Source organism: Anas platyrhynchos, chromosome 19 (genome assembly GCF_047663525.1).
Source record: "Anas platyrhynchos isolate ZD024472 breed Pekin duck chromosome 19, IASCAAS_PekinDuck_T2T, whole genome shotgun sequence".
Classification (NCBI taxonomy): domain Eukaryota; kingdom Metazoa; phylum Chordata; class Aves; order Anseriformes; family Anatidae; genus Anas; species Anas platyrhynchos.
The window spans coordinates 4,794,771-4,815,772 of NC_092605.1; the positions used below are offsets into that span (position 1 = coordinate 4,794,771).

Here is a 21,002-nt window from a genome sequence, read left to right on the forward strand (position 1 = left end):
TGTATGATATGATTAAAAACATGAATTTAGTTAATAGGGAGAAATCACATTGTTTCTTTGTTAGTATAAGGATGTTGTGTCCAACCTAGTTCTGTGTATATTAGGAAGGAAATAGGTAGAGAGGACTGTAATGCAGTAGCCAGCTTTTAATATACTGTGAACTGCTTATAGGGTGAGAGCCATTCGTTCTAGTGATTTTCTCATCATTTACATATTCAGTTGCATCTGCTTCTAAATAAAACTCACAAACTGATCTTAATTATTTCTAAGCCTATAACTATAAGGGGTATATTTTAAAAAAGCAAACCCATCTGACTTAAATCAGTACATTAAATAGTAGCATTTTAATTAACTCAAATATTTTCTCTTATTTATTGTGATTTATTTTTCCTCTCTTACCTAGCTCTTAAAAGCAGAATGTTATGGGTTCCCCCTGGAATTCTGTTACTATAGTGAAGGTTTTCACTGAAGTTTGAACAGACAAACCCTCGAGGGTATTGAAAAGTTTTCTGCCAAAAATTAAGTATTTCCAGGATTAATGGAACATCCATTCCAGTGATTTGTTATATGCTATTCAGTGTTTTAATGCCTCAGCAACTTGATTCAAACTTTCAAGTGTCTGTAGAGCTGTGTTCAAGATATTTCTGCAATGCTCGTTTCATTTCACAGAGCAAATCTATTCAAATAAACAGTATACACAATTAGGGAGCTTTATTTCTCTGAGATGCAGCTACAGGACATAATCCTGAGGGAAGGGAAATTCTCAGCTCCTATAGACTTATGTTGCTTCCAGGTAGCAACAGAGACATCTGACAGACAGCAAAAGTGAGAATGATTCAGGAAGTTGGAATACAAACAATTCTCAAATTCCATCACATAGTTGACTCAAGATAGTTAATAAAGCACCAGGGAAGACTTCTGGGATTATGATCCTCGCATGGGAGGAGATAATAAGAAAACAGTGACATCTGTGCAGTTCCATTAGGCAAGTTCTTGGAATTTCATTAATGGAGCTTTAATGAGCGCAAGACATCTTGTCAAGGCTGATCTGTGTCTCTGGAACCTGGATATCAGCAGTTTATGATGGCCCTAATCTTCATCCTCCAAAGTCAATGGCATTGTAATCATCACTTATTTCCTGCACTTCTCATGTAAAGTAAGTCTGTTTGTACTTTATACAAGAATTAAGGGCTTATGAGAAGTCTTGGGCTGACAGCCATAGAGACTGAAATTCTGTTTATTCATGGAGCAGGCTGAGCTTAACTGAGAGTAGTTCTGCCACTTCATCTCACCCTGTTGGGCTGGGACTCTCTCTGTAGGCAGGAAGATACCTCAGCAGCAATTTCCACTCTCTTCTGTTTTCCCCCAGAAGTGCTAAGGGAGACTTCTAGCTACTGAGCACTGCTATTTTTTCTGGGCTACAGACAAGGGCAGAAATAAAAGAACTTCTAAATTTTATTTCTGAGTATGTGTTTTACTTGTCAGCAAGAAGAATGCAGTACTTTTGTTATGGATATTTGGTCCTGTTCGGACAAATTTCCTCTGTCTGCACAAGAAGTTGAATTTTAAAGAGCCATGTTTGCAGACCACTGAAGAGCCCTCAATGGTAATGGATTTCTGTTGCAACCAGCGAAGGGCACACTGGAACAATGACCTCTGGGTGAGAGGTTCAATATCCTCTTACCAAACCTCGGAGGCCTCCAGTCATATTGATGGATTTCTTTCCACGTTGCTTGGATATTAACCGTATACTAGAGAAGAAAAACCAAAGCCATAATCTGTGAGGCAAGAAACGCCTTTGAAGAAAAACAGGAAAGTGTTAATATTTTTTTATTAATATTTCAAAATAATAATAGTTCCATGGAGCTGTAAAAGTGGCAATGCACAGAATATTAGAAATCTTAACAGTTTTAAAGTGAGAATTTTAAATATCCTTGGGGAAGCTGATGAAGTTTGGTGGTTATTTAGAGTTTGTACAGTGTGGTATGAGGATGTCAGTTCAAACACAAGTATAAGCTAGATGTCTTAGTCCAAAAATCATTCATTCACTGGTAATTTGCCCTGTGACAGAATAAAATGTGATGATTTTTTTTAATAGCATTAAAATAATATTTCAGAATGGATACATCTTGGATTTTATGAGCTGCAGTAAATGCAATTGAAGCTGTAACATTCATTTGGAAGCATGTGTACATGCGTTTAGGAGGCAGAATTTGGTAAGCATCAATTTATATTTGGGTCGATACAGTCATCTTTCCTGGGTTTCACCTCTGATTGGTAGCACTTCAAGGAGCTGGGAGGGATTTCTTTCTGTGAAACAGAATTGCATAGGAAGAGTAGAACACGTTGGGGGATTAATATCAGGTATTGCCTGTTCTAATTGCATCACACACCAGTGCTTGCTCTAGGGAGAGAGGCTTATCCAAATAAATGAGTCCACATCTTGGCCACAGTATTCAGGTAGTATATTTGAAATTTGCCATTTAACACCTGGCATCATAAGATCGTTATTTTAATGAAAAGTTTGAGGTATTACATGAACAATATATATACATAAGTCATTTTCTCCTATGATTCTCAAAACGTACTGAATAAATGCTGGTATCTCTTCCTAGAACTTGAGCCTAAAAAAGAATGAGATCCCTCTGTTGCTCCTAGGTAATGGAGTTATTTTTTCAATGTCAGTGATAGGGACTAGTATTTCTGGCATGCTGACAGACAATAATAAAGGTCATAACACTTGCTGTCTCCAAACTCCCAGTGACTTGAATGGGAGTTTCAAGTGCACAGTATTGAACCGAAGAATTATGGCTTGAGAGAAGCGTGTCTGCTAATAGTAATTTCTGATAAACACCAGATGAAAAAAAAACCCTAACGCTTCTGAAGAAAAGGAGAAGAGGGAGAGTGGAAGCTGTGCGCAATTTCTTCATTTCTGCTAATAATATTTAATCCTTGCACTGTGTTTTATCTGTGGACTTTGGATAATAAAGATGCAAGTACCACAGAATAATTTTAGGCACAGAAAAATGAGTTGATTAATCCAAGTCCTTTGATAGATACAGGAACTATTTCTCCAGCTTCTAGACTCTTGTATAGCCCCAAGAGAAAGCCAAGGATTTCAATGCTTCCTGTGCTAATTTCTGTATAATTAAACTAAAATGTTTTCTGATGGTGTGAATTTTTGAAAACTTTGTTGTAGTGATTTTTGTTCAGGTAAGTAAAAACATTTTCAAATTGTTTTTATTTTTATATATATACACACATATTTATACACACAAAAAATGCCATTTTATTTTTTTCTAGTGAGCCATATTTTGTTCCAAGTTAGTTAATGAATAATTGTTGATAAATATGGCAATCTTATCTGATGTGTCTAAGGCAGGACCAGGTGGACAGTGGGGCTAATGTGCAGTACAATTAAATTATATTTAACAAAGCCCCTTGGAGTTGCAGCCTTTATGGATGGATGACAATGGCTTGAAGGTCTGTACAAGTTGTTTCAGATGGTTAGTTTGTGTAGGAAAAACTCTAGGATAGGTACAAATGTTATTATGTAGCTGATGTAATCAAGCATAGCTTGCTTTCTACTCAAAAACCATATTTTCAAAGTTGGCTGTCAGTGTTTTTCCAGGTTCCAATTGTTTGTCACTGAATGCCATTTATTGCAGAAAACATGATTGTTTTCTCAGCATTTTGACAAGAAACACAGGGAAACTGTGAGTAAAGCTTCTAAAATATTCCCAGTTTTCATCTTGCTCTGTCATAGAATGACTCGAAGGCTCCCATCCTTCCTCTTCTCTTCAATCCATTAGGCACCACCTTACTCCCAAGATCCTGGACAAAGGGAAACCAGTGAGGCTTGGCTAACCTGGGGATAGAAAACAGAAGATGCAAGGGGAGTACACATGCCTTCAAAACTGTGAACCAAGCCTTATTTCAACTCTCTGAGCATCGGCAGAAAGGTGGAGAGAAGTAAAAGCACAGCCTATGGTTTCAAGCTGTATTTATCCACTGGAAATGGAGAAGACACTAGATGGGATGTATTTGAGATATTTAATAGATGCTAATAGAAGATACTGCGTGGTACCTGACATAAGTTCTGGGTTTCTCTATGTAAATTGTGTTGGAGACTGGACTGTGTACCACAGTACTTATTTCTTTTTTCTGATATACACAGTTAGCTACCTAAACCGCTGTCAAGTGGGTGCAGGATTGAAAATGCTCCTATTTATACAAATAACCAAAAGCTTTGTGGCCAGGGAGAGAGAAAATCAGCTTACGCTAATTATCAGAAGCCAGCAAGGTAAGGCTTGCAGAAGGTAAATCTGTATGTCTGCTGCTGTAGAAATTAGTGCTTGTGGGGAACCTTTTAAAACCAATTTTCTCTGCTTTCTCTTGCATGCAGTATAATGGGAACTCTGTTTTCAACAAGCAGAAGAATTTGTAGAAAAAGATAATAAATTTAGTCATTTTCTATTTCATGGCATTATTATACATGTTTTATGATGACTGTACAATGTTTGCCTACCTAGCTCTTCCTCTGTCTTAGAGTGATTAATCTTTTTTATTCCTGGTTGTAAATTGGTTTGTTTCTTTGGGCTCTTGTTTTGTCAAAGGGATGTTTTGACACACTGCTGAGCTAAGTGAGATTATCCCAATTACATTTGACTGATAATATTTGTTGTCTGTTGCCTTCCATGTGAGTAACTGCATGGAATAAAATGCTGCCTTTCATTTCTGTGTGATCTTGCTTTACACATAGGCAATTTGTACGCAAATTATGATCTTTAATGAAAGATTAATTATGAAAATCAGTGACTAAGGCCTGAGATCAACCAGGGGTTTAAACACCCTAATCACTAAGAACAGGAACAGTCAGTGCCAATATGGGACTGTGGTATTCAGCTCCCTTTTCTTCCTGTGCCTATGAGTGGTCTCTGGGAAGTCCTCAAACTCTGCCTCAGAAGGCACATTTCAGGATTGAAAAGTGACTTCTCTGGGGAGAGTGAACCTTCCTTAATTCTTGGATAACGCTTGCTTAATGGGGAATGCGTGAAAATAAACTGAATTGTAGTTTTAAACTGACAGCAAAAGTGCTGCAGACATACAGAAAAAAATTTCCTGGTTAAGTTCGGACTCTTCTGAGTGATCCAGGTCATCTGTTTGGCTTCACCAGTCTGGTAGACAGACCTGTAGTGTCAGCTCCTAACCTGAAAATATACTTTTTCAGGATTAGACAGCTAATTTGTAGACCTCCCTAGGATAGGGAGGATGTTGAAGACTAATTTATTATATCTCTATTAGCTTTTTCTAAATGAGAGCACAATTAAAAAAGTGGTATTATTTTTAGAAAGTTATTGCTAACTGTTCTTTTCAGCAATCAGATTTTCCATTTTCATATTGTTGTGACATCTCCTATCAGGGTATGGCAGTTGCATGAATTAAGTTAAGTGCTGTTGTTCAGCTTGATTACAAGGAAACTGAAATATGCTCCTCATGGGTATTATCTGTCATATTGCTAAATACAAAACCAGCGTACAGCTCTGCTTCATTCTGCAAAAGCCTTGCTTGCCACGCTCTGAACGTTCTTTTGTGAGGTTTTGAATGTCTTGCTACTGCCAATGTCCTCTTATTCCAGTATCTTGTGGTGTTGGACCTTATGGCTGAACTACACGTGGATGATCTGATATCCTGCTGGAGAAAGTAACAATCTGGGACTCATGCTAAAAGAAAGCTTTTTGGCTATCAACTGTTGCAGTGTTGGAGACAAATCTCTCAACTGCAGCTGTGCATGATGGCAGGGGAATGTGTAAATATTTTTACTCCTAGTATTCTTCAGTAGTAGACATTATTTCAATGCTTTTAACATGACAGAGCCCCCAGCAGTTTAGGGGTCCATCGCATTTTCAACCTAGAAGACAAATAAGATGGAGACAGCAAAGCTGTTATTCCCTTTGATCAAATAGAAATTTGAAGAAGAGGGGAATTAAACGACTTGGTTGAAGTCATGTGCTGGATCTGCAGCAGAACTAGGAGTTGAAACCTGTACCTATGAAGTACAAGACATCATGTCTTTTCTTTGTTTTTTCCTCTTATTAACTGTAGCAGAGAGCTGGAAATTCTTTGCAAACAACCAAAAAATAGTTATGTCTGGTTTATTTAAAAGACATTTTTGTTCTATCTCTTAAAAATAATAATAATATGGAATCATTGTTACTTAAATTTGGTAGTTTTCTATAACATCCATGGGTTAGGATGCCAACAGGGTACATCAGCCATCCAAGTACTAGTATTGGAAGTGTCTGATGATGGGAAATGGATTGCTGTCCTGCAACACATGGATTTTGTTGTGTTTTGGATTTCTGAGATTGCTAAGGTCTTTCACAGGAACACTCTTCAAATACTCTAACCCAGCCCCTTCAAACATGGAAATGACTTTTGTGTTTCACCTGAAGAGGATGCAGGAAGTGTAACTCATAGCCTCTTGACATCTGCAGGCAGATGTTCCCCTCTCAGCTGTAAAACACAACATATTCATAACCCAGGTGCCAAAACAGAGCAAAACTTCTATAATCAATAATTCCATTTATGCCCCCAAAGTCACAGGCCTCACCTTTGTGAAGCGCTTGGAGGTGATTAAAAATATTAAGATTAAAGTACTGTGATTAAGTCTTTTAATGTTCCAAGTTTCTTCAGAAGTTTTGCAGAATTGTTTTCTTTCTGTCCTCCTTGTGTCATCTTTAACATGGCCTGTATGCTCATGCCTTCTGTGCATTGTTTATTTAATACCTGTCCTCGTTTCACTTCTATGACTGAAGAGTCTATTTTAAGCCTCCCAGAATCTTTTCTCCAACTGGTTAGAGCCATGTTATTTTGCGTGCCCTACTTTGAAAACATGTGCCTCAAGAATGACTCAGGGTCTTGAGGAGATATAACATGGAGGCATAATAGTCCCCTTCAGACTGAGAAAATTGGCTGCTCTCAACTGTAAAAGCATGCTTTTGTTTTCCAGCTCATACAGAACGTATGTGCAAGCACTGGCTAGCCTTACATTTTAAAAGAAAAATTGCACCGTCAAAATGTTTAGCTGTTTGTGACGACCTCCACCACCTGCTTTATAAAAGATCTTTACATCAAAGAGCGTGTAAGGCCAAAACAACAGAGAATTGATTCTTTAAATTCTAGATCTCTGCCTTGAATATATTTTCCTCCTTAATTCCTTCCTTTCCTTCCCCAGTGACCCAGTCATGATTTCACATTGTCCCCCTGGTCATGCGTTCCTGATAACATGGGCATCGTCTGGCTTTCAGGGTAGGACTGAGACCTGAACTGCGGCTGACTTTTATGTAAGTGCTGACTAAATTAGTTGACCCAGGCTGAGGTACGCAGAAAATAAGGCAGTGTATGTGACATACGTAATAAAAAGAGATTTTTGTCTCCTAAATGATAGGATTCCAGGAAATGAAAATTTCATTGCGACCTGATTAGAAGCCTACTTTCTATTTAAAGAAGTTGTAATTCAAACAAGCTTTGAAATGAATAAAGAATTTCGTACTTTGAATTTTCTGTGTGAAGGGCTTTCAATTTCAGCTGTGTATGGTTAATAATACCTGGACAGAAAGCCTCTATGCAGTCACATTCAGGGGCTGATGGCAACTGTGCAATCGAATCCTTAGCAAAGGGCAGAAAGGTTTGTAATTCAGCCCATGAGGAAGTGAGCGAAGTCACTCTCACCTTGTGCCTCTGCTGTCCATGTGAAAAAGGAGGGAGTAGCTGCAGCAAGTTGTTGCTTCCTTGGGGTGTGTGTGTGCGCCCTGTGCCTGTTGGTCAGGGGATGGAGCAAGGAACTTGAAGCTGTACCTGAGTGCCTCTCAGCACGTTTATCTTCAAAATGTCCCTTGGAGGTGGAATAGTGGTTTTGTTCCCACTTCCCACACAGGCTGCAGGGTGATCTGCACCCTGTGGGATCTGTGGAGCAGTACTTAAGGCAGCTGAGTGCCAGAGGCAGTGTGCCTGCCTCACTTCAGCCCTTCTTCAGAGGAGCAGGGCATGCTAACCTAGGCAGAACTTCACAATTGTTACTGGTGCTTTTTAGGTGTCTGCTGCCTGCTGCTTACACTGTGATTGATAAAATCTCACTTCAAGTCAGTGCCCATGTGTGGAACTCAGTCACTTCCCCGGCTCCCTGATGGGTATGTGAACATCAGAGCATCCTCCTGGCTCTCCTGTCCAGCTGTGGGCATGCAGCCAGGGAGTGTTTCTATGGAAGCTGTTTCTTTCTCCTTGCACGAATTAAGTCTCAGTCCCGATACTTATGTCAAAAAGTCCTCATGCAGTAGCAGTCACATTGTAGGTTGTGAGTTGCGGTTCGTCTTAGCTTGAGTACTGGATTTTCATATAGTATTAAGTAGGAACCTAATGTTGGTGCCTTTTCAACAAGTGACTTAAAAGTCTGATGTTAGCTATTCTAAGGAATAAACTGTGTCTCCTTTTGAAAACATCTAGTGTATTTATTTAATATTGACCTATAATCTTAGAAATGACTGTCCTTCTACATGGTTAACTTGACAACTTAAAAGAACTTTCAGAAACAGCGAAGTACTTACTCTGTAAACCAGCATTTTCTAAAGTGGCAAAAGATGGGTTCCTAGATCATTTCAAAAAAACTTTTAAAAAGCTAGCTGAAGATCCTCAGAAGTTTAGGAGTGTTTCTACAAATGCACTGTTTTCAAGCTGAAAAAGAATCCAACTGCTTAAAGGAATGAATTACAGCTATTAGCTAGCTTCAGAAAACATTACAAAGGGTGAAATAAAGTATTTTATAAAAAACAGCATCATTTCTTATCCAGTCATAGTTATTTATTTTATAAAAGATGTCCTTGGTGTGGCAAAGAAACTAATGGATTGACTTATGTATTTTTAGACTGCACCCTGTGCTATAGTAGTTTTAAGAGAAGCTACTGAAGAAGGAAGAGGAGATGAGAAAACTCTTAAGCCAAGAAATGAATCCAATGCATTAGTTTAACTAAACATGCCTTCAGGCTTTTTTTTTTTTTTTCTTTTTCCACAGGAGTAGGTAATCAAGGTATTCTGCTATGAAAAGTGCTTTGTTTCAAAAAGAAAGAAGAGAAAAAAATCACTAGGGAGAGCATTAAACTTCTGCTTGACATATGAAGGTTTCAAGGCAAGTGATAGGCAAAATTTATGTGATTAATATTCTTGCTTTCATGCTGCACTCTCTGTCCTGTGACCAAAAAATTGGAGTACATTTTACACACCATTATGCAGTAACATAAGAACAGGGTCTACTTTTATTTTTTCTTGAAAGCTCGTCTGCCACTGTTTGCATTTTTTATTCCTTTTATGTACTGCTGTGGGACATTAAAATACACCATATTCCCTTCAGAGTTGTATAAATACTGAAGGTTAAATTGTACAAATGGTCTGTGTCTAAACACTTGATATCAAATCTATGCAGCTTACCGAGGAAGATGCTTTAGAGAACCAAATAAATCTCTTAGTGTTCATGTGCATATGTGTATTGATACAGGTGTATTGTGTCCTTATCCTAGCCTTCCTGTAGTAAGAAAGAACTCTGTACTTCCTATAGCAAGGAACAAGTTTTGCAAAATGACAAGGAATCAAGATCCATAAAAGTTTGACTTTCTCATCAATGCACTTTGTTCACAATCTGCAAACTTGATTTTAGAAAATGTCTTTCATTAACTGCAGGAGAAAGTTTATATTGCAGCCATTGTGAAGAGCATAGAGTAATGGTAAACATGAGTTGATTTCCATTCTGTTCAAGAAAGAAATCCAAAGATTTATTGTTACCTGAGTTACAAAAGTATTCCTCAAAACTTTTTCTCAGTGGAAAATAACATGGGGAATATGCTCTTTAACAGTTAAAATGCTGTCCTACTGCAGGACAGCATTTTGACTGCTTCATTATTACTATTTTTAAATAAAGAATTGCATATAGAAGCATTAAAAGAATAAAATTTATCTCAGTATTGGGATCTGGTTAACAATTTTGATTTATAAAAATGTTGATTTCAATGCTGTTAATAAATTGTGGGTAAAACTAACTGATTTCAGATGTTTTACAAAGTAGTATGTATACTCTTTATAAAAACAAGCAACTTTTTCAAAATACTAATAAATGTGAACCAAATCCGAACTTAAAATTATTTACTTCACTTGTCTATGGATCATTGCTAACTGTTGACTTGCAATACACTAGCAGATGAAACCCACCTAATGCAATAGTTCATATATTCTAAAAATAAAGTTACATTTTAACTTGACTGAGTTTTAATAAGTTTTTGTTACTAGATCGGGAGTAAAAAGGAGCCTAACAAGTGTTTTGGAATCTCTCTGCCTTTAAGTGGAGCTCTCAGAACCACGCAGCAGCTCCTGGAGGGATTCCTTTTTATCTCATTCGGAATTACATTAAGGGTGTGTACGTGCATTCAGAGCTCTTGGAAATGTGATGCTTACTATCCAAAACCTACTGCAAGTTATTAGCAACAAAAGACATTCTCTCTTCAGGTAAAATATGTAGTATCCATATCCTGTAATTCGGGATTTGGCCTCTCATTTGAACCAGAATCAAATCACTCTAATTGCAAGAAGCAGTTTGCTACAGGACAAGAACTGTAAAATTCAGTATTTTTTGTATTTCTGAGTTGTTGATTCAGTTTGTCTGCACAAACAAGCCCAAGAATTCAGATTGGAATTGTCAAAACACAAAAGCATTTCAGTGTCTCATAGTGTTAAGCAGGAAAGGGTTTTCAGATTTGGTTCGAGATGGGCCCTTAAGGCCTTTGGACTGGGCCTGTTTTTTCATTGTAAACTCCAACAATGCAGATGTTGGATTGTGGTGCTGCTATCTGAAAGAACAAGAGAAACAGAATTGATTGTACTTAATTTCAAAACCAGGGATGAGGATAAAAGTAGATATTGAAGTTATTCAGTGCTCTTGGTAAGGTTTCAGGGGGAATCACCTTCTTCCCTCCTAGTAACAAGGCAGACTCAGGCACGCTATTCCGTTTCATATATGAGTTTAGCATGACACCAAAAACATCCAAAAAAACACAACACATCTATGATTTATTTAGCTGAGATCAAAGATATACAGCTGCAAAGACTCTAATTAAAATTTGATGATGCAGCAGGCAGGCTACATCTATTATTTAATTTGGAGGTTGTGATCTTACACAAAATTAGCTGCCAGATTTCACTTGCACTCTTGGGCTACAAATACACTTGTACTCAATCATTTTGATATGAGGTTGAATAGCCAAAATTTCACAACAGATCCTCACATGTCCTATGTGGAATTTATTGTCAGGAAGGGAGCTAATAAATTCCAGCTTTGGACCAGCTCAGATCCATTTCTGATGACATGTTGCTTAGCACTAGTGCAGTTCAACTTGTTTTGCTCCAAGGACCAAAACTAGTGTATTTTGAAAACATGGCTGATTACTGAGGCATGTTCACAGTGGACTCAGACACAGCTTTTGACCTTCTCAAACTATTTAATGAGTTTCTGAAATAAGCTTTAGAAAACTTTTTTAGAAAAAGTTCTAGCTTACTGAATAATTCTAGCTGTTTATTTCATGAAAAAGAGCAGCATAGAGGTCCACAGTCTAATTAACACTCTTTTGTTTTTCTCCTTTTTCTTCTTTAGAATAAGAGAAAACATTCCTCTCCATAATCTCATGATAGAAGACCAGGTAAGGAATTACTAAAATAATGAATTTTCATGGAAAATTGTTACAAATCAGTCACATTATGCATAGCATTCCCTTGTAAAAACAAGGTGGCCTTGAATTTTGGCTAACCTTGTACCAAATCAACAAACAGCCCTGGAGATTAACATCCTTTTACCAGTAAGTATGATTTCTACGTGTGGGTGGTGTGTGTTCTTCTGAGCAAGGTTTGACTTTAGCTGTTCACCAGCTAATTTCAGTATGTGATACTGAAGCAAAGGTAGAAGCTGGTGCAAAAAGCTCAACTCTGATCCACGGGCAGCCAGCTCTGTGGAACGGGACCATCCATTCTCCCTCTAGCCTTGCACTCCAAGTCAAGCATGTGCTTGGTCCCATTTCTCAATCTTGCTGTGTGCCTGTCTTCAGAATTATTATAGTTTCTCTCTACCTTGCTTTGTGTCCATCTTTAGAATTACTATAGTTTTCACATCAACAGTGGAATTTTATCTGAAGTTATAGACTGGCAATTTTAGTTCTGGTTATCTGTTCCACTGGAGATTTAAGCTAAGCTCTTTTATACTATAAAGCAGCACTCACATGGCTGGGCACTTCTTTTAACTTAGAAATGGCCATCATTAGCTGTGAGAAAGGTAGCTTCTGCTTCTTAGCTGAAATTGATGTCTGTCTACAGGAGTATTCCTAGTTCACTTATTTGTGCTATTGTGTGAGAACACTCAGATGCTGCTATATAACCCAGCTCTGCATCTTTCGGGGTGTGAGAATGGAAAAAAATCTTGCCTGTCCTAATTTCAACTTCAGACCTGTACTTACTTCTCCGCAGCCAGGACAGGGATAGTGATGACTACAGAGAAAGTGTAGTGGGACTCTGCTGTTTGGCTCTGAGGTTTAGGGAGGAGAACAAAAGTAGGCTGAGAAATATTGATCTCACTTTCTTTAATGCCTTTACTGTTTGGTCTGGGAATTTGTTGTGAAATACAGAAGATGTCACTTGCAGAATCCACAGGGTTTACTTGAGATCTGGTACCTTCGCTAAGTGCATCAAGGGAGTCTGAGAGAATGGCTGTCCTTCATTACTTGCTGAGATACTCCTCCATAAATCTCATTTCTTTTATGACTGCTGAATGTGTTTGTACTTCTCTTTTTTTGAAGGTACCCAGTGGCCTAATTTTGGCTTTCTTCAGCTAAAAACAATCCAAAATCAACCCCAGATGCTAAGATGACTTTTTTTTATATTGTTTTTATTTTTATTTTAACAAATAAAGTAGAAAGAAAGTTCTCTTTGCTGTTATGGTTTTGAGGAGGATTTTGCTGTTTGGCAGGCTATTTCCATGTGAGTTTAACGCTGTTGAAATATGATGCAAATGACTGAAATAAGAGATTTTAATAATGTAGAGTGGGCCTAAAACAATGCATATTTTTGATTACTGGGCTGTTTTGTTTGTTTGTTTAGTATTAGGCTTAATCAAAGAAAAAAACAAATTTCAGTTAATGAAAGGAAAAAATGTGACCCAAATCTTTAGGGAGATATAACAGTTAATTGGATTTCAAGTACTGTAGCTCCATTCTCAATACTGTTCCATTTTCTTTTCAGGATTACAGTTGTTTAGTTCCATTAGCCTAAATGCACAGGGTCAGCTTTTAAATTATACTGCATTAGTCTACCAGTTTCTTTTGCCTTATTCTTCCTCTTTTGCCTCCATGGCTCTTCGCACAGCAGTGACCTGCCTTGGCAGAGGTCGCCTGTCATAGCCACGAGAGAGAGCTGCCGCTGGAACTGACACTGCTCTTCCTAATGACTCCTGCCTTCATTCAGGGCCTCCAGTGTGTCACTAAGAAGTTAGAGCTCTGCCTGACTCTCACAACAACAAACCAAGGCTACTATTTGCTCGTTAAAATTAATGTATACCAACAAACCGAGTCTTCCAACTGAAACAAAACAAAACAAACCCCTTCACTTGGCAGCACTCTGTAACGTCTGAACACAAATGAACAGATACTTACGATTTATATTAAATTCCAGATTAACAAGAAAAATTATTAGGTGTGATGTTGGGATAAATTTATATATCCTGGGGGAAGCATTTTCAGTGCTGGGAAGGATAGGTTCTTCAGCAGGGCAAGTTATTAGGGTTGCATGTCAGTGGCATCATGCAAAGCTGTTATTCGCATGGGGTGTTACGGCTTTCCATATAATGGGATTTGTTAAAAACATTGACTTTCAGTCTTTGAAACTTGTTGGCATTTGATTTTGACAAATACGAAGTACTTTGCCAAGTTTGATTTTATTTTTATTTTTTTATGAATAATTCTCCCTTATTTTCAGTAAGCTCTCTGCATGGTGAAAAACAAGAGTAACGGATTAGAATGATGTTGGCCATTACATTCATACTTCTAGAGGAATTGCAATACAATTCGATAAAATACCTAGCAGATTTTTTTCACTCAATTCTACCTTTAAATTCCCACATCCTTAAAAAAAGAGAAGCATTCCACCAATATGACTAAGAGTAAACACAGGTAGCAATGAGAAGAAGCTACAAAAGCACTATGGAAGTGCCAATCTCTAGAGGCAAGACATTTAGTTTACCATAACTTTTAAAAAATGTGTCAGCATTGTTTCTCTTTCAAAGAAACATACAACGCTTCAGTGAACTTGACATCTTTTAGAGCTGACCCTATTAATTATTTTTGACTTACTGTGTACTATACATCCACAGGGATTTGCAGAGGATCAAGTACACTATTGTCAAGGGCTTTTATTTCTCTTTCAAATGTACTTGTGTGTGTTGGAGAGTTTACATGTAAAACTGTCTATTAATGAATGCTATGTGATAGAAGGGTTTAGAGAAATAAATGTATCCATCTCGAGGGAGAAATATGCATAGCAGATTAATAAAAGGCACTTTACATGTTTTATCTATACTGCTCAGAAGTTCAGACAGCATATAGACTACAATATCTAATTTTCCTGGAGCTCTCAAAGACTTCTAGGATCAGTTCTTCCAGTAGAAGCAGTCTGGAATATGTTCTTCAACACAGAGGACCAAATTCTGTTCTCAGTTTCAAAACTTTACCAAATTAACATTGTTGTGACTGAGAACAGATTCTCTCCCTGATATATTGTTTGCTCTTTGGAGACCAGTGACACTGAGAAAGTGATAAAGGGATTGGCATATAAGTATACAGCAAAAAGAAGGGTAATAAAAGTTGGGGAGAGTAATGAGTTGAGAAGAAACTCACACAGATGCTGAGAAAATTCATTCTTTTTTTTTTTTTTTTTTTTTTTCTCTGTCATTCAAGGCAGGAAAGATGTGAACAATAAGAAGAAAAAGAGAGTAGAAGGCAAAACAATAAAAATGTGCCTTTGTGCAGTGGAAAGTCATTTCCCCAACTCCCACACATGCACAGGTCTTAAGCACAAAATTTATTGCTTCATGTTTCAAAAAAAAAAAAAAAAGAAAGAAAAAAGAAAAAAGGCCAGAACAAACGAAGGTGTTTTATTTGGTTGTTTTTTGTTGTTGTTGTTAGGTTGTTTGTTTTTAGTGCATTTTATATCTATATCTATATCCATCTATCTATCTATATCTTTTTTTTTTTTTTTGTGCAAAGAGAGGTTCAGCTTGGAAATTAGGAGGAATTTCTTCTCAGAAAAAGGCACTGGAATGGGTTGCCCTGGGAGGTAGCAGGGTCAGTCCCTGGGCTTTTTTAAGAAAAGGTTGGATGTGGTGCTTAGGAAGATGGTTTAGTGGGTAAGGGTGGTGGTAGGGGAAAGGTTGGACTAGATGATCTTGAAGGTCTTTTCTAACCTTAACGTTTCTATGATATATATATTAATATATATAAAGATAAACTTTTTTCAATAATTTTGTTTCTCTCAGAAATTCAGCTGAAGGCTAGGGCACCATGATGAAGATAGCTTATATCCAGAATAAAACCAGCATGGTTCCGAGTTTAAAACCTAGCCAGAGAAATCTGTCTAGGCCTGGCCTGAGCCAGGCCATACCTCAGCATAGGAGGATTTGGAATACAAGTTGACAAAATCAGAAAACATTTGAATTGCCTTACCATTGTCAGGTAACACTGATTTATGTTGCAAGACTGAACTTAAAAGAGAATAAGGGGGCACTATTACACTCATTGATACAATACTTAGCACTATAACATCTGCTTTTTTTTTTTTAAGTTTTATAATTCAACTGACAAGCCATGACATACCTATATGACTATTATCAGTTGCCAGGAATGTGGGAAAGCATCAGTACAAATGTGATGAAACAAGATCGACTCATACAGCAATATAGTTTTGCAATACAGACTACCATTTTGGAGTCCATATGGATGGTCTCTTAATAAGAATTTTCTTACATGAATCTGCTTCCAGTGTTTGATCACTATCTTTTAATTGTTCCTTTTTTTTTTTTTTTAACCTCTGAAAAGTACCATTTCCACCTCTAAGCATTATCCAATTCATCATTTAGAAGCAACTGCTATAAATAAAAAAGTAAAAGCAGTGGGTCTGCTAATGGTTGCCTGTGCCAGAATTTTACCCTCTACTTAAAACAGCAGAGATGAACAAAAATGGAGTGCTACTGCAAGGAAAACATGGATTTCTAATGGCATCTTTATAATCAACTGGCAAAAACATAGAAATGGAATTGAAGTAAATGAACTGTACTTCTTACAACTAACTAATTGTGTGATTCCCTTTGCATGCTATACTACAGGAGAGGAGATGGCAGCCCACGATGATAGTACAGAAGATGCACTAAGTCATGCTTCTTTCATGGAGACAGTGGATTAACTGGAGTATAGCTGAGTAAATTATAATCTGTGTTTTACCTCTGTATAGTTTTTAATGAGCTTTACAGTGAAGGGCAGCATTACACTAGCCAGCCTCACTAATGCTGTGCAAATTTCTACTTGATTATTCACTATAGTAATGGGGTATAGTCTATAAGACTTCTGTCTTAGAACCAAATAGATGATATAGAAAATCTTGAGGAATACTAAAACTGACTTTGTAGAATTCAAAGCATTGGCTCATGTCTGCCTGCTGTTTTTCCTTGTGGTATGAAATCCAGCCAGCCTTGCTAGCAAAAGCTAGCGAACTACGTGCGGCTGGTATTCGGGCTTCATGGCCTGACAAAGGAATGCTGAGAGAGCTTTAATGTCGTAGACCATGAGCTGAGTCAGTGACCTACTTCCTAAAAAAATGAACATAGAAGAGATTAGAGAACAGAGACTTCTGAAGAGTTATATTTGAAGTATTTAAATTAGTTGATGGATCAGCTCTGAATCCATACAGCTATACTACAGCCACTCAGAAGAAACTAGCTATAAAGAGCATGGTGGATATTATTATCAATCTGATAGCTTCACACCTAAAAACAGATCTTGGCTAGATTATAAATTCTTTTTAAACATTGATATACTTGAGGCTTTTTCTCTGATGACGCTTGTCATTAGTATTGCTTCTTTTTAAACCAAGAACAAAAGATCACCGAAATGTTGTCATTAATACTATGTGAATCATTGTTTAATTAGATTTTTCAACTTAAAGTTCAGTACCTTCTTGTAAAATAAATTAGGTTGGCAGAATAACAATACTTCATTTTTTTCTTTGCATTTTCTTGCTGGAATATGCTAGAGCCTTGCTCTTCATATGAAATGTTTAGTTTTAAGTGCAGTTTTAGTTTGGGATTTATTTAATATTTTAATTAAGTATGTATTAAAGTTTGCACAAAGATTTTTTTTTTTAATTGTAAAGTTTTACTTTTAAATGTTTTTAATGAATGCCTCAGCTGAAAGAGTTTGAAGAAAAATCAAGAACTTTCTGATTGTCTGAAACCTGCATTTTTCATCTGAAGACAGACTGAGTGAATACTGTGAAAGACCCTAATTCTTCAAAGACTTCTTTGCCCCCACATTGTTCAACAAAGGTATGTATAGATGATAGAAAAAACAAAGTACACAAGAACAAAACAAGACACGACAAAGACTAAAACAAAATGAAAAAAAAAAAACAAACCTGAATCCATGGGAATGAACTAATTCTCCTGTCACTTAAATAGTTATAAAACAAGCCAAGCATATCTGAAGGTGAATGTTAATGACCAAGGAGGCAGACAGATGGTCCAAATTGTCTTTAGGTGGTTCATCATACTTCATTATTCTCAGAAAATTGTCTTTGATAAATGGATATTCAATGTTAAGTGGATTTTGGGGCAATGTATGGGTCACCTTTTGATTACGGTCAAGCAGAGTACATTCGATAGATTTCTGCCACTTCGTGACTGGTCACTTCTTTTTCACAGGTTATTTGTACATACTAAACTCCACATCTGTTTCCTTAACTTAAAACCAAAGTGTCATTGCACAGAAACCATGGTTTGTATTGAAGTCTCATGTTCATGACATAGTGAAATTTTCATACTAATGTGGTTGCTGGTAGTGCAAGATCACTACTGCAAGCATTGTTATCTCAAGGGAAGGTCTGGATCTTTCATAAAATATTTTGGATCTTGATCTTTTGGATATTTTGGATCTGCATCTTTCGTAGAAGATTCTGGATCTTTCAAGAAGTGTTTTAGCATTGCAAAGGACTGAGACAACCACATGCATGTTTTCTAGGAGCAGGAACTTTTTTTTTATTGTTGAGTAATGATTGTGAAAAATGTATGCATTGCCAGCTAACCAAATGAAACTGAAAATTAGGTGGCTAGATACCAAATGCTAATACTGATATGACATAGGCTTTTCTTTGGTCTAGAGAAAGACAAGTAAGAGTATCTCAGGAGGAAGAGATGGCTTGTCCCATGACATCTTCCCCTTCCAACTCTCAGCCATACTTGTCATTGATGTAAAGTGTGACTGAGGTCTGGCTGCAGTTTGGAAAGACAGTCATCGGAATTAGAAACGTAGCACCTTTTCTCTAGCCAAATTTGTTTGTCAAGAGGTCAACAGTCGCCCACGTGGCAGTAGTTTCATTCTTTTCAATACAACACAGATCCCCTAGTTACTGTAGTAATGCACATGAAAATTAGGCAAACCAGTATTTACAAGACTTAAGTTTTATGTGTTTTGCAAGTACCAAAATGCAGGTGCAAGAATTTGCTTGTAAAAATTATACTTATGCAGGGGGAAAAAAAGCCAGCTTTTTAACAAACTCCCATCATTACATCTGTGTGTCTACTTCCTACTTGATAGCAGTAGACAAAAAAAAACACCCATTGACTTCAATTTTGCAGTGTCACAATTCTGTGTCCTCTGCAGTTGTATGTTATTTACCAAAATATTACTGTTGCATAGTGTGTAACATGTATTAGGCTTCCCATTAATGTATAACATTGTATCTGGCATGCTGTGCCTTGAATCCTTCTATCAATTCACCTGTGTAATTGACCAGGGTCTCATGGGTATAGATAATGCATTTCAGAGAATTTGAACTCCTGCAAGCTGGACAGTAAGATAGTTCTGGCCAATTTAATTATGCAAATGGAAATTCGGTTTCTCAGGAATATATTATCAGCATTACTTCAAAGACTTGCATAGAATTCTCTCCTATCATCTTTTTATTGGTTCTTTTTCTTTGTTGAACAAGAGAAAATGAAATATTACAATACATTGAGAAAAATTGGTGAGAAAATAAATGAGCTAGATACATTTTCAAATGCCTCCTGTTCCAGTTAGAGGCTGGTAAGCCAGGAGTAAGGAGATAGCAATTTTGCTCTGTCTTTTTTTCCTGTTGTGCACATATGCTTTTATGGAAAAATTCTTTGGAATATAAATGGAAACAGCATTACAGGTATTTTAAATCTCATCACAAATTTAATAGAATGCTGAGGCTGCAGCATTTTAGTATGTATAAAAAAACTTTTTAGAAGGAAATTTTCTCAAAAAATCTTTTGTTTTGCAGAAGTTATTCCTTACAATTTTAAAAGATTCAATGTTAAGCTACAAGGGTAACAAAGCTAAATATTTCATGTCCTTCAAAAACTAGCATTCTGAAATTAGCTTAGGAATTGAATAATAGCTGGCATTTTGCACTATGCGGAAACTTCAAAGTTCTATCCTAATGCATATAAAGTTCTAAAAATATGAAATTAGACTTTCCACATTAAGTATAATTAAGAACTTCAGCACACTGGTGCAGCATCACTAACAGAATGAAATTAAATACATTGGGATATTTAGACATTTTTTTTTTAATTTATTTTAACATTTTGGTGAACTATTCTTCTCTTTCCCTATTTTTTTCAAGCTTTTGGTCTTTTCTTAGATTTACTAGGAGGAGACCTGAGAGAATCATAGAAAACCCTGAGCTGTAAGGAACCTGTGAGGATCATCGAGTCCAACTCCTGACTCCATACAAGGCAAACTAAGAGTTAAACCATGTACCTAAAAGATTCTTGTCTGAACACTTTCTGAGCATTGACAGGATTGGGGCCATATGACAACTTTCTGAGTGAGCCTGTTTCAGGGAAGAACTTTTTCCTAATATCCAATCTGAACTTCCCCTGAGAGCAGCACCCAAATGTCACAAGAGTGCCTGCTTGTCATGTTGGGGCTGAAGAAACTTCTCTACCTACTCTCTCTGCGTTAGTGCAAGACAGAGGCAGTCACTTGCATAAACTTCACAAAGTAGACTTATTTCTGGGACTTTTTTTATTTTATTTTTATTTTTTTTAAGGCTGTATTTAATTAGTGCATGATTTCTTTTTGAAAGTGAATTCTTTTAAGTCATTTCTAATCACTCATGGAAGCAGGCATATTTATCACTTCAGGTCTTGTTCTCAAGGAGTGATGGTAACCATAATTATAAGTGCAGGTCAGAGCTTATAACATATCCCAATAGCTTTGAGTGCTATAAAGTCATAAAATACCTTCACATTTCCATTTTTATAGTACGAGAAAATCTTTCTACAATGTAAGATGACTTGTAGGCAATCAACCTGTTTCATGATCAGTCAAGAAGTGGACTTCTAAAAGTCTTTAAAGGGCAGGACCACAATGTTAACTCAGGGCAAAAAAAAAAAAAAAAAAGAAAAGTTTTTTGCTGTCATAAACTCAAATGAAATTGTTCTGCCATTGAGACAGAGTTGACTGAGGCTCACCACCCTCTTGTGTGCTGCTTTGCACTGGTCAATCATTAACAGTAAGATTCATTTCCCCTAATTTTAATGATGTAAAAATAAATTATCTTAAATAATTGCTAAAGGTACCTCTTTAGTAGAGAAGGAAGTAATTCATACATCCATAGTGTGAATT

At 36.8% G+C, this 21,002-nt stretch overlaps 2 long non-coding RNA genes across 5 annotated transcripts in view; both read left to right on the plus strand.

Annotated features, from left to right (window-relative positions):
* Nucleotides 1–9,835, plus strand: part of LOC106015885 (uncharacterized) — a 332,132-nt gene extending 322,297 nt beyond the window's left edge. Inside the window, exons 12-15 of one of the 4 annotated variants that reach the window (XR_011804085.1) lie at nucleotides 794–1,156; nucleotides 2,118–2,216; nucleotides 3,767–7,346; nucleotides 9,071–9,835. This is a non-coding gene — a long non-coding RNA (uncharacterized lncRNA). The remainder of the gene's footprint in view (nucleotides 1–793; nucleotides 1,157–2,117; nucleotides 2,217–3,766; nucleotides 7,347–9,070) is intronic. The other 3 variants (XR_011804087.1, XR_011804086.1, XR_005260198.2) reach the window with 3 other exon arrangements.
* A 1,855-nt stretch (nucleotides 9,836–11,690) lies between these two features.
* Nucleotides 11,691–20,418, plus strand: LOC139999065 (uncharacterized). Its single transcript, XR_011804089.1, has 4 exons — nucleotides 11,691–11,738; nucleotides 16,460–16,551; nucleotides 17,537–17,674; nucleotides 20,014–20,418. It is a non-coding gene; the product is annotated as an uncharacterized lncRNA (long non-coding RNA).
* The last annotated feature ends 584 nt before the right edge of the window (nucleotides 20,419–21,002 follow it).